Genomic DNA, 16,392 nt, shown 5'->3' on the forward strand with positions numbered 1-16,392 from the left:
TAACCCTTCTATCGTTCCTTTAATACCCTCCTCCTGACTGGGCGACAAGCGGTATTGTTTTCTCCATATTGGTTTCTGCCCGGGGTTGGCCAATTCTAGAAATACCTCTCCTTTTATTACTCCCACATCATAGGGCCCCGTTGTCCATATATGTGGACTCAGATTAGAAAGATATTTGTCTGAGTCTCTGTGATCAATATTTTCTCCTTCTATGGCTCGGTCTCTTTCTACTTTCTCATTCACAACCTGGTCCCATGCTTCAATATTCAGTCTGACAAATTTTCCTCCCTCCGAGGTGGAATATCCCGGGATTTCTGTCTGCCTGTATTCACACCCTATCGCTTCCTTTACCATCGGACCCAGCTGTCGAGCGTGATGATCTTTGGCAATACCCAAGGTCACATGAGGCACACTTTCTACTCCTAAGCAGAACCACTCCATTTGTTCTTCTGTTATGACAACCATAGCAGCTATTCCCTCCTTACCTACAAAGATAAATGGACAATGTATCGTTTCTGTCTTCCCTTCTTTTAGAGAGTCCCACCTCTCCTCATATTCCTGGTCCGGGTGGATGGTGTAGTTTAATGTAACATGCATAGGATCTAGTGGAGAATGGTAATCCCCATACCGAGGAATACTGGCCCTCCACTCAAAAAACTGTTTAATCAGCCCTGGGCCTGGTTCATCATACAGTAGCCGACTCCAGAAAATACTAACCTCCACAGAGTCTTCTGAAGCGTTAGATGGGGTCATTACTATAAACTGTCCTCCCCTTCTTATTGTATCCCCTGGGTATGTTAACTGAAGGCCCTTCTCAGAACATTGTATGGTTATTCCTAGTTTGGTAAGAATGTCCCTTGCTAATAAATTAATGGGGCAACTTGGCACAACCAGGACAGGCGTTTTAACCCTTTGTCGTCCAAATGTCATGTCGATGTTATCTGTATAGGGCTGTGTTTCCCTTATCCCGGAGAATCCTATTGTAGATAATGTTTTGCCCGAAAATGTGCTCCCTGGGGGTTTTTTAAATCACTGTCGTAACTGCTGCCCCTGTGTCAACCATAAATTCAATTTTTTCTCCATTTACCGTCCCCCAAATTTTTGGTGGCTCCCAGGGAGGCGTGATTTTTGATTCTCCAGGGCACCTTCAATAATCAAATTCAGCACCTTCCTCAATATAGTCATTACACTGAGGTGCCTGGACTTGTTGATCACTCTGCCACCCCCCGATTCTCTGGGGCCCATCAATGTGTCCACCCCTACCCCTTGCTTGTCCTCTTAAGTTTCCTCCTCTTCCCCGATAGCCTCTAATAGAGGGTAATCTTTTTCCCCTTGCTCTCCCAGCCTCCGGACAGTTCCGCTGGTAGTGTCCAGGATTTTGGCAGTACCAGCATACTACATGTTCCCCTCTATACATTGTAACTAGCTGTCTTTCCCAACCATTTCTTACTTGGGGTCCCGGATTTATCACTGGCCCCATGACCTGTGGGACTATCTGTTGGGCCGCTAATTTAACCCCTATATGTTCTATGGCTCTCACCAATTTATCGGTTGTTTTGTCCACCTCCTTCTGGGACGCACTTTCTGACTTAGCATGCTCTGATTGACGATGTCGTTTGATTGCATGTGTCAGGTGTCTTTTCCACAAATCCTCTGACATTGTCTCTAATTCCACAATGTCCCTTAATTTTGCTTGAACCGTAGCAGGTAGTCCGTTTATTATCCCATTACGAAAGTGAGCCCTTCCTAAGGGGCTGTGGTCGGGTCTTTCTCCAGTCCCTGTTTCCCATAAGTCCCATGCTCGAGTGAAATACTCGTGTGCAGTCTCTCCTTCCTTTAGTTGAAGGGTTACCAAGGCATCCAAACTATAGGGTGTAGGAAATGTTTCTCTAAGTGCTTCCCAAAATTTATTCCGAAGTGGGTTAAATTCTATTTCATCCCCCAATTTACTGCCTCTTACAATTCTCTCTATTTGCTTCAGGGCCCCTTCTGCCTTTAATTTTATCATGATAGTTCTGACATCTGCGAGTGCTAATTGTTCTTGGCAGGTTTCTCGCTCAAAACAAGAAATCCATGGACTAGCCCCATTACTCAACGGAGGTAGTTTTTTCATTAAACTCTCTAAGTCCATTCGTGACCAGGGTACATATTTTTGAGTTCCCCGTCCCGTGATCAGTAATGGGCATTGATATCTCAATTTTGGGGATTTCTGCTCCTTCTTTACTCTTGGCATGCATTTATTTATCCCACCTTGTTCTGACTCTTCTTCGTCACTGTCACTGTCCCTATCAGCTTCCAATGTCTCAGGGTCAAAGGTATATTGGTCACGTTCATCTCTAAGATAATCTTTTCGGCCATAGTTTAGTTGTTTCACATCTTTCTCTTTTGTCCTAACTATGTCCAGGTAGGCATGTCTATTTTTCTCCCTCCCGAGTCTTTTCCTTTTACTTTCCTCCCATGGTGGATCGTATCTCGTTTCCTCATCTGTACTACACTTTTCGTCCTTTACTCCTATTACCATTCCTTCAGCTTTAATTTCTCCTGACAGTGTTGTAGTTATCTTTTCCACTTCCTTAAATACACCTACCATTAATTCTTTTTGATCCTCACTGATCTGCCCCAGCACATTAATATCTCTGTTTAAGTTTTTAATGTTATCCTGAACCTTTTTCATGTTCCATTTCTGTATCTCTAACTCCTTTTCTATTTTCTTGGACTCCAGAGGGGTCTCTACATCTATTACTCCCCCTTCTATTTTTATTAAAGGGGCCTGTACCTCGTCTGATGTGTCCCTATTCCCGAGGTTCTTGTCACACCCCAGTGTCTCAATATCTGGATATAAGGGACGTGACTCCAGGATCCCATCTGGGGTGCCAGGGGCACCTTTTGACGCCACATATGTATAGGGCGGGGGTCTACAAGCTATTTCTACAGGGGCAGTAACAGGTGGGTTACCAGGGAGACCAAATTCTTCAAATAGAGCTAGGACATCGCGGTACTGAATCTCCTTGTCTCTCACCCTCTTTTTTGCTGACTCGCGATTAAAGATTTTGTTTTCTGTGTCCCGTTTTGTTTCTTCCAGCTTGTCTAAGACTCTACGTTTTAAAATTTTGTTTCCCTCACCTGTCAGGAACATCTCAGTGCCCCGGGGTAACCAACCCCTCTTCCTCCAGCGGTCTACACATTTTCGGAGCATTTTTTGTTTTTCCAATGCCGCATTACTGGTATTTCGCTCCTCTAATTCCTGATTAATTTCCTTAATAACTTGGTCAAAAGTCTTAGCAGGCAACTGTACAGCCATAGCTGCGGGACCGCTTTCTAATGCCTGTTTTAATTTAGGTTCTTGTCCGTTTAGGGGATCTATGTCAATGAAAATTGCTTTTAAAAATGTCTCCTTGCAAGCTGGATGACTAATATCTTTTAAAGGAACAGTCTCTAAGTCTTGTCCTCCAATTGACTTCAGACTGTCCTGTATACTCTGATTGCTCGTTTTCCACTCTCTGTTTTCCCAAAGGGGTCTGAAAGTTAAATTACAACTAGAAAACCAAATATTTGGGCTATACTTTTGTCCTGTTTCCCTGTACCAATCTATGAATTTACGTAACTTTATCTCCTTGGTGATGTTGGGAATACCCTCATTTAACTTATCAAAAGTATTTCGAATAAACTGGGTGTCTCTTAGGAGTTTGTCAACTTTTTCATTAATATCTCCTACCTGATCCGGACACAGCTGTCGCAGCCTTCTGTCGTCGTTCTTGTTCACCAGGCAGGCGTCCCTGAGTACTTTTTTTTGTTGTCTCAAGGTCTCTAGTGTCTGCTGTGGTATTCCACCACGGCGAATTGGGGAAATAAATTCTTAACTTCTCAAGTGTATAGACATTATCATACCTACCGGACATTTATAAGTCAGTCTCTCAGATACAATTGAGGCCAATAAGCCTGAACCTTTGTTTTCTTTCAAAGCCCAACCTTCACGTGGGAGATTTCTCCTCTTAATAACCAGTTTAGGGCAGAAAACTCAGGTCCTCAATTGTTTATAGATCACCTTCTCACTCTATTGGACTTTGCAACGACACAATAAAGACTTTTAAACTCTAGTAGTTTCTTGCGAAGCACTTAATAAATGTCATTCAAACACCTTAAGGACTTTTATCTTGTCTGTAATCACTTACGTGTTACAATCCTGGCATGCGACCTTCAATTGTGGTCGTCTAATTTGTCCGATCTCCAGTTCTTACTGACAATCATAAAGATTTTTTAAAAAAAGAGAATTTTGTTAAAACAGGCTTCTCTGGACCTTTTTATCAGCCGGCTGAGATGATTGTCAGAAAAAACAGAAACCGTCGTCCAGTGTTCACTCACCCATCACGTCGGGGTCACCAAATTGTTAGGTCTGCTTTGTTCATGAATGAGTGAGACAAACACCAGACTGAGTCGAAATCAGGGTTCTTTGTTCTTTATTACCGGATTGTAACACTTGCGACTAACCATGTTAGTCGGAGAATGCATTCTGCCGTTATCAGCAAAATGGTGATTTTTTATACCCTTGGATACATGCTTAGAACATCATCATATCATTACTTGTCCAATGACTAAAACTGTTGCTATCCTTTCCCTGCTAGCTTCCTGCCTCTCAATCCATCAATGTCTCTCTTATCTTGTAAGTACAAGGATGCATTCACATCTTGTTACAGCCCTGCACATTCCCATCTCATGATGTTTTACCTTACAATACTCTAATACATGCACCTTGATCCTATGAATCATGATGGGCCAGGGCAATGGAGTGTTGCGCCTCTCCCTGCTGGAGCCTGGTAGTGTAGATAGGTCACGTCGCTGAGCAGCAGCCAACAACAACTTGATACCAGCACAGTTGATGTGGTGACCTTGTACAACTGAATAAGACTGTCGTGCAAAAGGCCTTCAACCAGCAGCATATTTTCCAAGGGTCTTACTGCTTTTGAACTCCTTTACGTCGTTGAAGTCTGCGAGGTGCTGGAAAGTCATTGCCGCGACAAATGCGTTGAGATCGATGCATTCACTTTGACTCGGGTATAAGCAGGTGGCTGTGGACAGGCACTATTCAGCATAATCGGTTTAGATTTTTAAATTTTAAACTTAAACAGATGGCACGGTAACAGGTCTTTCTGGCCCACGAGCCCATTCCCCCAAGTACCCTAATTAACCTACAACCCTGTACATTTCGAAGGATAGGAGGAAACCAACACAGACACAGGGAGAACCTACAAACTCCTTACAGACAGTGCCAGATTTAAACCCGACTTGTTTGCTCTGTAATAGCATCACTTTGACCACTTTGCTAACTGTACCACCTTAGATCTGGTGACTTCATTGCTAATTATTGTAGATTTTTTTTTTAAACTCATCAATTGTTTTGACCCTCTTAAAAAACATCCATTCTGCAGGGGTTCCTCACCAGGTTGTTTTTTTTGCTCCATTGAAGAATAAAGTGCTTGAAATCAATAATTTCTTCTTGGCTGTTTCAGCACCCACCTCAGTGACTCATCTGTCTGCTTTGATACAGTTAAGCATGTAACAATTTTTTGCATTTTACAAAAAAAATGTGCAGTGTGTCAGAAGGTGAAACTAGTATCACTTTAAAAGTATCACAGTCTCTTTTTCGATTTTGCAGCTAACTATTTTTAAATTGATAAGGAATATAAATTACCTTTAAATTTCTTGTTTTCCCAGATTATTAGAAGCTAAATTTGTAAAACAAATGCCTTCACTCCAACTTCTGCTGAAACGGATCAAGTTTCTGATTCATTGTACCCCAAATCTGCACATTGTAAAACTGGGTCTCAACCAAGTGATCCACAGTGCAAGTTTACTGCATTTCTATGGGAGTGATGGATACTGATCGACCCATTCTTTTGATGTAATATCTATCTGTTTCAGGTTGTCCTGAAATGCTATGGGATGGTTTCACGGATGTGGAATGAATAGCCCCTGGCTAACATTCCCCTATCAACAACAATCAAGACAGATCATTGAAGCAAAATACTGCAGGTGCACCAGAGATGCTGGAAAATTGATTGGCTGCCATTTAACTGATTGTCGTTGATAGGATCCATCTGTTATTTTCACCAGTAAAGCAGCGTCGCAAATGAATTCATGCAGAGTGCTTTGGGACATTTGAAAGCTATGTAACCTTCTGACCATTTCCACCTTTTTCTGTTTTTAATTCTAATACTTGTGGTAATTTTAGAACACCAGTCCATAAAAATATTTTAAAACTTGTGTGAAGTTGATGAGATTTATATGGTTGGTTGCAATTTGTCGATTGCTTTGCAGAATTATTCACCTGCAATATACTAAAAAATGTTTTAATTTAGCTTTCCCTACCTCACTAAGTTCCTATTCTTAGCATCATTGCCTGTTGTGGAAATTAACTCAAAGATGGAGACTTCGAGATTTACTCAGAGTTTATAAACAGTATATCCGGGACAGTCTGCAACAGTCCTCACTGCCACCAGAACTTCAAAATCTACCCCTACAAACGTATTTATACAGAGAGACAAACAAGCTTTTATAGAAAATTTGATTATGTAATTTCATCAAAAACTTTGCAAATTATATCTACATCTTGACTACAGTTTTTTAAAAAATTAAAACATTAGTTTTGCCTAATTATAAAGAAATACTCATCATTAACAACTGACAGAGTGACTACAGTCAAAGCTACAACTTTGTCTCCCAATAGTATGTCTCGCTGAACACAACTAGCCGGGTCCAGGCAAAATGGGTTGTTAGCCAACTATGTTGGTGTCAACATCTCTGCATGAACCGCGATCACAGATCCCTCATTGTTAATCCTTTGGATTAACATATCCAAGCCTTCTTTCACTTTCATTCACATAACCTTCTTTTCACATTCCACAGGTTCATTGATGCTTCGTCATAAAATGCGGGATTATAATCTGCAAGGTATGGACACATTGTTAGGTCTTCCTCTTCTACCCCATTTGTGTCATACCTCACCACTTGCTTTTGAGCCCAAATTATTGTTGGAGTGAGATTATGGGTAGTCATTTTTATCCTAATTAATACATGCTTGGCAACAAAATCTGATGATACCAATAGCACAGCAAAGAAGAAACAAATCATTACTGCTATCAATATCTCATGCGAGTGCCAGGTCCCTATGCCTGAAAACCAATGCCACAAATTATCCCACCGTCCTACCGCAGTGCGTACCTGCAGCTTGATAGCTTGTTCCCTTAGGTAAGAATGTCAAGACAATTCTGAGGCCTGAAATATTGCAAGCCTGCAATCTTACCAATATGCATACTGAGGTTAGTATCCCACACTGTCTGAGGGGAGTTTGTACGTTCTCCCCATGGGTTTCCTCTGGGGCTCCAATTTCCTCCCACTGTTCGAAACGTACCGGGGGTGGCACGGACTTGAGGGCTGAAATGGCCTGTTATTGTGCTGTGTGTCTAAATTTAGAAAAACCAATGGGTTAGCATCAACATTTCTGCACAAGATAGCTTCCATACTGCTATATCATTTTCCTTCACCTAAAAGACTTTTTCCTTGGCTCTTCAATGGTTCTTGTTAATCTCAGCTGACACAGTCTTGTGTAAAATGCATGTGGGGGCATTCTTAATCTAATTCCCAGTGGATGGGGCAGAGTGCTCAAAATGTGTCATAAAATTGAAATAAACCAATCAACTCATTCAGAGGCCTAGAATGTTCCAGGTTACATTCTTCCCCCACCCCACCCCATGTTTTGACAGTTATGTGGCTTGTACCTTGGATGAAGAACCAGCTGTAAAAATATAGCCAGTACCAATTTATAGGCACAATCGCTCTCCACCTCACTCCTAACTGGTCTACGTTATTTCAGGATGCAGACAATATATTGCAACAGCTAATATTAAAGCCAAGATGTGCACTGGTCAGCAATGCTAATAGTTTCAGCTCTTTCCCAATGGAATACTGTCATTAATGAGGTGAGCAACCTCACTTGCATTGCTCTTTCCATCAGCTCATCAAGAGTTATTGATAACCACCATTTCTCCAAAAAGGCCGCAGCTCGTTACCACCTCGACAGAAAGTGTGCTTGTTCATCTTCACTTGTGCACTGTGACTAACTTGGAGGTCCTAGTGACTTGTTCAACATGCAGGGAAGTAATTAGTTTCTTTAAATTCAAGGAGTGCAATCACTTACAGGAGTGCTGATTGGGTATCACTGGGCTCAGCTCTTCTCAAATAGTCTGCTGTGAAACCAGATCCCCGGGGTTAGATACTGATGAGATACTGCATGCAAACACTAATAAGGAATGAAACACTCTCTGATGTGAGCTCAGCGAGGTCTTGCTCTGACTGTATTCTTCAAGATTTACAAATAATGAACAACAGCAAAATCTTTTATAAATTGTGGGTGTCCCGAGTTACAAGTTTCAGTATCTTCTACCTTCTAGAGTATGTAGGTAAGTGAATTGGTCATACAAGAACAATCATGTTCATTGAGGTTTAGCACGTAATATGCTGACATCCAGCAGTGGCATTTTATTTAGTGTATGTGTTGCTCCGTGCCAGATTCCTTAACATCTACATTCTACCTCAACTTTTCCTTGGTCCTGTTGTATTGCTTACCTGCTAATCCTGGCTAGGACGATATATTGGCGAACATTAAGGAGAATCACCAAAGAGAACCCGACAAACAGCACAATTCCTAATTTTATTTCCCAAATCATTTACACAATATTTATAGTTTTTAATTTTTTAATTTAAATTTTAGACATACAGCACAGTAACGGGCCATTTTGGCCCATGAGTCCATGCTACCCAATTTACACCCAATTAACCTATAGCCCAAACATGTTTTTGAACAGCGAGAAGAAACACCGGTGCCCCCAGGGAAAACCCACACAGACACAGGGAGAACTACAAACTCCTTACAGACAGCACAGGTTTTGATCCCTGGTGTTGAAAAGGCATTGCACTAACCTCTATGCCAACCGTGTTGCTTTAAAAAAAAAACTTGCTCAGGAAGATGGACACATTGACCAAACGAATCATGACATACACAAAATGATTGTTTATTGTCATATGCATTTGTACAATGTACCGATGCACCAAAATGCTGTGGCTACACAGGTATGACCATACACCTACTGAAGAATAAATTAATTTACTTTAACTTGAAGAATACAGTATGCCATGAGAGAGAAAGAAACTGTAAATATGAAGACAGATAAATAATAGTTGCATTCAGTGGATTAAAAATTATTGCTAAAATAGTCAAATGTTTTCAGATGATTTTCTTTATAAATTATGATTTGTATTTCTGTCAGATTTTTTTCCCTCCAATTTAGGGCAGGGTCTGTGTTTGAGATGAAAATAATTTTCTGTGGAAACTTGAAAAGAGAAATAATCTGAATATCAACCCAGTTTTGAGTGCAGTTTGAGCTCAGAGTCCCAATTCCACACAAATTCTTGGTCTTATCCTCCCTGTGATAAAGAGTTCTGTTCCCTTATCAAGAATTTCCCCCTTGCATTCCATTTTGGTTTGCTTTTGTGCTCAGGAATTTCATGATCACATAGTCAGAATTTGTTTTTCCTGTTAATGGAAGGAAAATACATTCAACTGTATCTTCAGCAATATAGCTGGTTGACTGTGTGGTTGATGTATTTCTGTGAAATGTGCAAGAGGTGCTGGCCTAGAATGTTTAATCAATGAAGATGTGTTTTCAGTGTTTTCAAAGTCTCGTCCATGGCACTGAAGGAACTGATGATTTGTTGTGTTCCTTGCAGGTTCTTGTCCAATGGCAGACCAGATTACAACCAAGAACTTCAAGAAACAAGATAACCAGGTCAGTGTTTCATCAAGAAATTTCACCTTCAAATGACGCCTGCTCATCCCAATGTAGGAACTTCGGAATGTGGGTTTGTAGACTTTGCTGCCTCACTTCAGCCAGGGCAATGTTATGTGCCAGGACTTCATCTAAGCACCCCTGCCATCTTTTAACAAATGCTCCTCAGTTTACAGAAGGGGTGCATTCCAGAAAATTGTTTAAAGCAAAACTTTAAACATTTGGGAAGGCTAGGTGAAACTATATTAGTTAGTGGATAGAGAACGATATGCTATTCATCACAGCGACAAATAGGAAAAGGACACATTCCTCAAAAAAAGTTTTGCAGCAAAATCTTGAGTTAAATGTTCTTCAATCAAGAAATACGGTTGAGTAGAGCAGATGAATTTCCCCAGTGTTAGACAGTCTTGCAAAATTTATAGCAAATGACTCCAGATCCTAGGAATCTGTAATTCAAACAGACTCAGAGAGTCTTAAAGGTTGTAATGTCACTGATCTACAGATAAAATGCAACCATTTTGCTCTACAGAAAAAAAGTAGATGCTTACGAGAACAAAGTGATCAGGCTGGGAGAAGGGCAGCAATTAAAACTGGCAGGAAAGTGGAGGCTTTCGAGTGCCAATTAAAAAAAATATTTGCATATATAGATGAAAGCGTGGGCCAGCAGATGAGTGAAGATATTTGTGGACCAGAATGGCTTTTTGCAACAATCTAGTTGTTTCATGGTTACCAATGATAAGAATGCAATTTACTTAATGACTTAAATGATCATCTACCCTGGTACAGTTCTAGTTCTGGATCAGTGCTCCAGACTTTTGGCTGCAGCAATGCCACCATACCTTCTTTGGGATAGAATCGAGGTGTTCCCAAAGCAGTCACCCAATTTATGTTTTTATTCACCCAAATTTAGATATCGACATACTGTGAGCAATAAGTACAATATTTAAAAATGAATGAGGAATGTAATGATTTTCCTTCCAAATAAACGTTTATGGTCATGGATAAGGGAAGGAGATGAAGTGAAATGGTAGTATTGGTTGCACACGGGATGGGAGTAGTCAGTCTTTTGGGAATGAGCGAGGAGTGGGTCAACGCACTTTGGACAGAACTAGAAAATGCTGAAAGGAAATAGAATGATGGTGTTAGATGTAGATTTTAGCCAGGCTTTCGACAGGATCCCAAATGATGGGTTAGTGGTCAGGGCGGCTTTGAGGTCCAAATACTGTGCTTGATTTCTAAGCAGTTTTGATAAGCAGGACTTTGGGGAGGAGGTTGAGCAGTGATAAGTCGAAGCAAGGTTTTCCCCCTTTTATAATCACCAGTTTCACTCATGATTCGGGGGGGTGTAAAAGAGGTGGAAGGGTGTTTTATTGATCAAGGAGAAAGTTATAGCTGTACCAAGAGAGGACATCTTTGGGGATTGATCCAGTGAAGCCACTGAATAGAACTCAGGAATGAAAATGGGGGCGGGGGGGGGGGTGTGGGAGGGTTGGAACATTAAATGCCCAACTTTGTTGTTTAAAATTAGTTAAAAATATTTTTAAAACAATAGTAAATTACTATGGCAACTAATGTAAAAAAAATCTAAGGCTCAACTTCAAAAGAAATTGCCATTTAGAGGTATGGAAGAATTGAGGCCGACCTTTACAGTGGAATCCTTGGAGTCGATTTCAGCAATTCCGAAGGCCCAGAGGACCCCAGCTTGGCCGATTTTGACACTGGTGCCAACCTTTGACCCGCAAGATGGCGCCGGCACTTTGGTGAGTTCAGCTGTTGCTGATCGCCTTCATGTGCGCGTGGACGACACGGTCAACAGAGAGACCCGCGATCTTGCCGGGCAGCCTGGGGATGCACAAAATAGCGTCGGAAGATGCTCCAACATGCCCCATGGCTTTGCCCAGCTTGCATGGAGCGTCGTGGATCCGGGAGATCCTTGATAAGGTGTGGGCTGCAGGGGAGCTTGAGTGCTGGCGCCCCAAAGAGGTCGGGGTGCCGGGTGTCCAGACCCGCAGCCACACTGTCAAGGCATCCACACTGACAGAAGAGGAATTAACTTTGTAGAATATGTCCAGCAGGGGGAGCCAGCAACCTATGACGGTAAACCTCAAAAAGTGGAACCGGAACCGGGAATGGATTCAGGCAATCCCTTCCAGAACTGTAAATACTATCAGATGGGTAATATGTCAAAACAAATATCAGATCAAATGAATCAAGGATTTAGGAAGGTGAAAATGAAGATGCATACTTTATGTGAAGAAATGTCAAATATGAAGCAAGATATGAATGTAGTCAAAAGTGACATTAATAGATGTATAAAATCTGTGGATACTGTACAGGAAAATTGAGAGAGCTTTTTCTAATTGTCAAAGTCAAGTGGAGTGGAATAGAGGAAAAATAGAAAAAGTGGAAGGATCTTTTGTAGATTGGGGAATTCAAAAGAGAGACTTATTGAAGAAGATTGATTCTTTGGAAAATCAGAGTCGGAGAAATAACGTTAAGATAGTTGGTCTTCCAGAAGATATTGAAGGCTCTGATCCTATAAAATTCTTTAAACACTGGATCCTAGAAGCTTTGGGTAAAGAGTTCTTTCCTGAAGGTTTGGAGTTAGATAGGGCTCAGAGCTCTGAGAAGAAAACTGCTTCCAGGACAACCGCCGAGAGCAGTTTTGATTTGTTGTTTAAAATACCAGGATAGAGAAATGATTTTATGTATGGCAATTTTAAAAAAACACAACAAAAACCAATCCCCATTAATGGTTCAAAATAACAGTGCTTTTTTATGCTGATTTGAGTCAGGAAGTTATTCGTAGTTGGCGAGAATTTAATATGGTTAAAGATGTTCTGTGGCAAAAAGGTTACAAGTTTGCTTTTCATTACCCTGGAATTTTGAAGGATTTTTAAAATATATAAACAGAAACTTTCAATCTCAATTTTTTGAAAATGTTCATGATGCCTTAGTTTTTGCGAACTCCCTGCCAGAATTGAGAAGAAATGGTCGTTCTCCGCTTTTGTCTCCTATAAGAAGATTAAATGGAAATGGCAGTGGAAATGGAAAGAATGGGAAGAATGGAAATAATGGAAAGTAAGAAGAAATACAGAATCCTCTTGATATCGAAGATCCGGAGCAATCGTTGGGTTGAAGATATGGACTATATTTGAACATGTTTATCTATATAATAAATATGTATCCAGCTTGGGGGGTGGATGACACTGAAAACTTTGCTAGTCATCTGCCACCAATGGGTTTCCCACACCCAGTTTTTTAAGGGTAATACTGCCTTTGGGTGTTTTTTTTTGTGCGTGTTGTTTTTTTCCTCCTTTTTTATTTTTTTTATTTTTGAAGGATTACAAAGGGGAGCATTATTTTATAGAGTTTAATGTTTTAGTGTGTGTATTTACTAATGGTTAAAATTGTGCCTAGATTGAACTTCACAACTTTTAATGTTCAGGGGTTAAATAATCCAATAAAGAGAAAGAGAATATTGGCGTATATAAAAAAGATGAAAATTGATTTTGCTTTTTTTTTTACAAGAAACAGATTTGACTGAGAAAGAACATTTGAAATTGAAAAGAGACTGGGTTGGTCAAGTTTTTTTAATTCTTCTTTTAATTCTAAAGCAAAAGGAGTAGCGATTTAATTCCTAAGAACTTACCATTTGAATTGGAATCTACTGAAGGGAATGCTGGTAAAGTTTTAAGAGTTCATTGTAAAATGTTTGCAGAATTTTGGACACTGCTTAATTTATATGCACCCCATATAGATGATGAGTGGTTTATTTCAGATGGTTTTTTCTTGTTAAATCAGACTAATGAGAATATTTTAATGGGTGGTGATTTTAATTGTTTTGGATCGTTTATTAGATAGAAATCCAAAGAGTATAAGGAAGTCAAAGAGGGCAATATACAACTTAATGCATTAATGAAAGATTTAAATTTGGTAGATATTTGGAGAAAAGTTAATCCTACAGAGAAAGATTTTTCTTTTTATTCTTCAAGGCATAACTCATTTTCCAGAATTGATTTATTTTTGGTATCAGCACATCTTCAGGGTAGGGTACTGCAAACTGAATATAAAAGTAGAATTATATCAGATCATTCATTATTAATATTTTCTTGTTAAAGTTTGGAGATAGTACATTCGATGTATAAATGGAAGTTTAATGCAATGTTATTGAAAAAAAACCAGAGTTTGTTTCCTTTGTAAAAGATCATATTTCTTTATTTTTGACTGAAAATGTTAATTCTTTCTACGAAAGTTAAGAAACAATATATGACAGTGAGTTTACAGTTGGAAAATCAGATTGCCGAACTAGAGAAGAACTTCCAGAAAGATATAAAAGAAGATTAAAAAATCCCTATTATTAATGAAGTTAAAGTTACGCTATAATACTTTACAAACTTACCAGTTTGAGCGCTTAATTAATAGATCTAAGCAATGTTATTATGAGTTGAGGAAAAGGGCTCTCAAGGTATTTGCCTGGCAATTGAAAGCTGAACAGGTGTCTCAGAATATTAATGCTGTTAAGAAGAATTAAATAATTACCTATAAGCCTCAGGAAATTAATGACCAGTTTTATTAATTTTATCAAAAATTATATACTTCTGAGGGGAAACAGGATAATGGTTCTATTGATTTTTATTTATCTAAATTTATGTTACCGGTTCTAGATGAGAAAGATATTCAGGAGTGGGAATCTCCATTTACAGATTTTGAAATCAAGGAAGCTATTCAGGAAATGCCTAATGGTAAGTCCCCAGGAGATGATGGGTTTTCTGTGGAATTCTATAAACTTTTTTAATGATGAATTTTCTAATATATTTGGGGAAGTGTAAATTAAGTCACTGAAGATCAGAAGTTACTGGAAACATGTTTGAGTGCTTTAATAACTTATCCCAAAGAAAGAGATCCTTTACAGGTATCTTCATATAGACCTATTCCTTTATTGAATGTAGACTATAAAATTATGGCAAAAATATTAGCTAATCAATTTGCTAAATATTTACCTAAATTAGTACATATTGATCAAACAGGTTTTATTAAGAATAGAAATGCCTTAGATAATATACTTCGATAGCTTACTTTGATCAATGCATTTCAGCAGCAACCTAATCATCCTTTGGTAGTTGCACTAGATGCCGAAAAAGCTTTTGATAGGGTTGAATGAGACTTTAATTTAAGGTATTTGAGAAATTTAAATTTGGCCCTTTCTTTATTGGTTGGGTTAAGGCCTTATATATGAACCTGATTGCTAGGGTGGTGACAAATGGGCAGACACCTTTACCTTTTAAATTGGCTCAATCAACTCATCAGGGCTGCCCATTGTTGCCAGCCCTATTTGCATTGGCTATAGAACCATTAGCACAGGCTATAAGACAAAATGAGGATATTAGAGGGATGAGGATTAAGGATGAAGAATACAAAATTAATCTATTTGCAGATGATGTGATGATATATTTTACAGAGCCTGAGAGATCGTTGAAACAGTTACAGGAATGTTTATCGTAATAAGAATTGTTGGGATATAAAGTTAACTGGGATAAAAGTGAAATTTTGTCAGTTGGAGTAGAAGATTATTCTGAATTTTAAAATATTACAAAATTAAGATGGACGAATAAAATCAAATATTTAGGTGTTTGTGGACAATGACTATCAATCATTATATCAATTAAATTATGTACCTATTCTGAGGCAGATTAAAGCAGACTCAGCTAAATGGAAAGATCTCCCATTAACTCTAATTGGATGTGTTAATTGTATTAAGATGAATATCTTTCCTCAAATTCAATATTTATTTCAATTATTACCTTGTTTGCTTTCAAAGAATTTTTTTCTCGATTTGAATAAAGCAGTACGAGAGTTTTTGTGGAAATGTAAATTAGCTTGAGTAGCGTTGCACAAACTTACTTGGAAATATGCATTGGGTGGCTTACAACTGCCACATTTTCAAAATTATTATGAGGCAGCTCAGTTGAAGTTTATTAGTAGACTGATGGATTTGGATCCACCTCCTAGTTGGGCTAAGGTGGAGATATCATGTCTACCTAGAACAGAGATACACGAATTTATATTCTGTTGGAATTTGATTTTATTACAGGAATATGATATGCCAATACTGAAACATTTATTAAAGATTTGGATTAAAAAAATAAAATGTTAGGGTTGAAAGATAAATTACCAATTTTAACTCCATTATACAATAATCAGCTTGTTCCTTTTTCAATGTTTAATACTTATTTAAATATTTGGAATTCTAAAGGTATAAAGACAATACAGGACTGTTTTGTAGAGGGACAATTTCTTTCTTTTATACATTTGAGAGAACAATTTGAAATACCTTTAAATTCTTTATTTGTGTATTATCAGCTTAGGGCTTTGGTAAAAGATAATTATGGTGGAGAGATGTATTTACCTACTTTGTCGAAATTGAATCTTTGACTTCTACTATACCAAAGAAGGGTAATGTTTCAGTTATGTATAATTTATTACAGGACAATATGGATAAACCAGATTGGGAAAAATCTAAACTTAAATGGGAAATTGATTTAGTGTT

The 16,392-nt window shown here is 38.8% G+C and overlaps 1 long non-coding RNA gene across 1 annotated transcript; it reads left to right on the forward strand.

Moving 5' to 3' along the window:
• Positions 1-9,781: 9,781 nt before the first annotated feature.
• On the forward strand, positions 9,782-14,574 carry LOC138745754 (uncharacterized). Its single transcript, XR_011346483.1, has 3 exons — positions 9,782-9,842; positions 13,380-13,420; positions 14,510-14,574. It is a non-coding gene; the product is annotated as an uncharacterized lncRNA (long non-coding RNA).
• The last annotated feature ends 1,818 nt before the right edge of the window (positions 14,575-16,392 follow it).

This window comes from Narcine bancroftii, chromosome 11 (assembly GCF_036971445.1).
Source record: "Narcine bancroftii isolate sNarBan1 chromosome 11, sNarBan1.hap1, whole genome shotgun sequence".
Taxonomy (NCBI): domain Eukaryota; kingdom Metazoa; phylum Chordata; class Chondrichthyes; order Torpediniformes; family Narcinidae; genus Narcine; species Narcine bancroftii.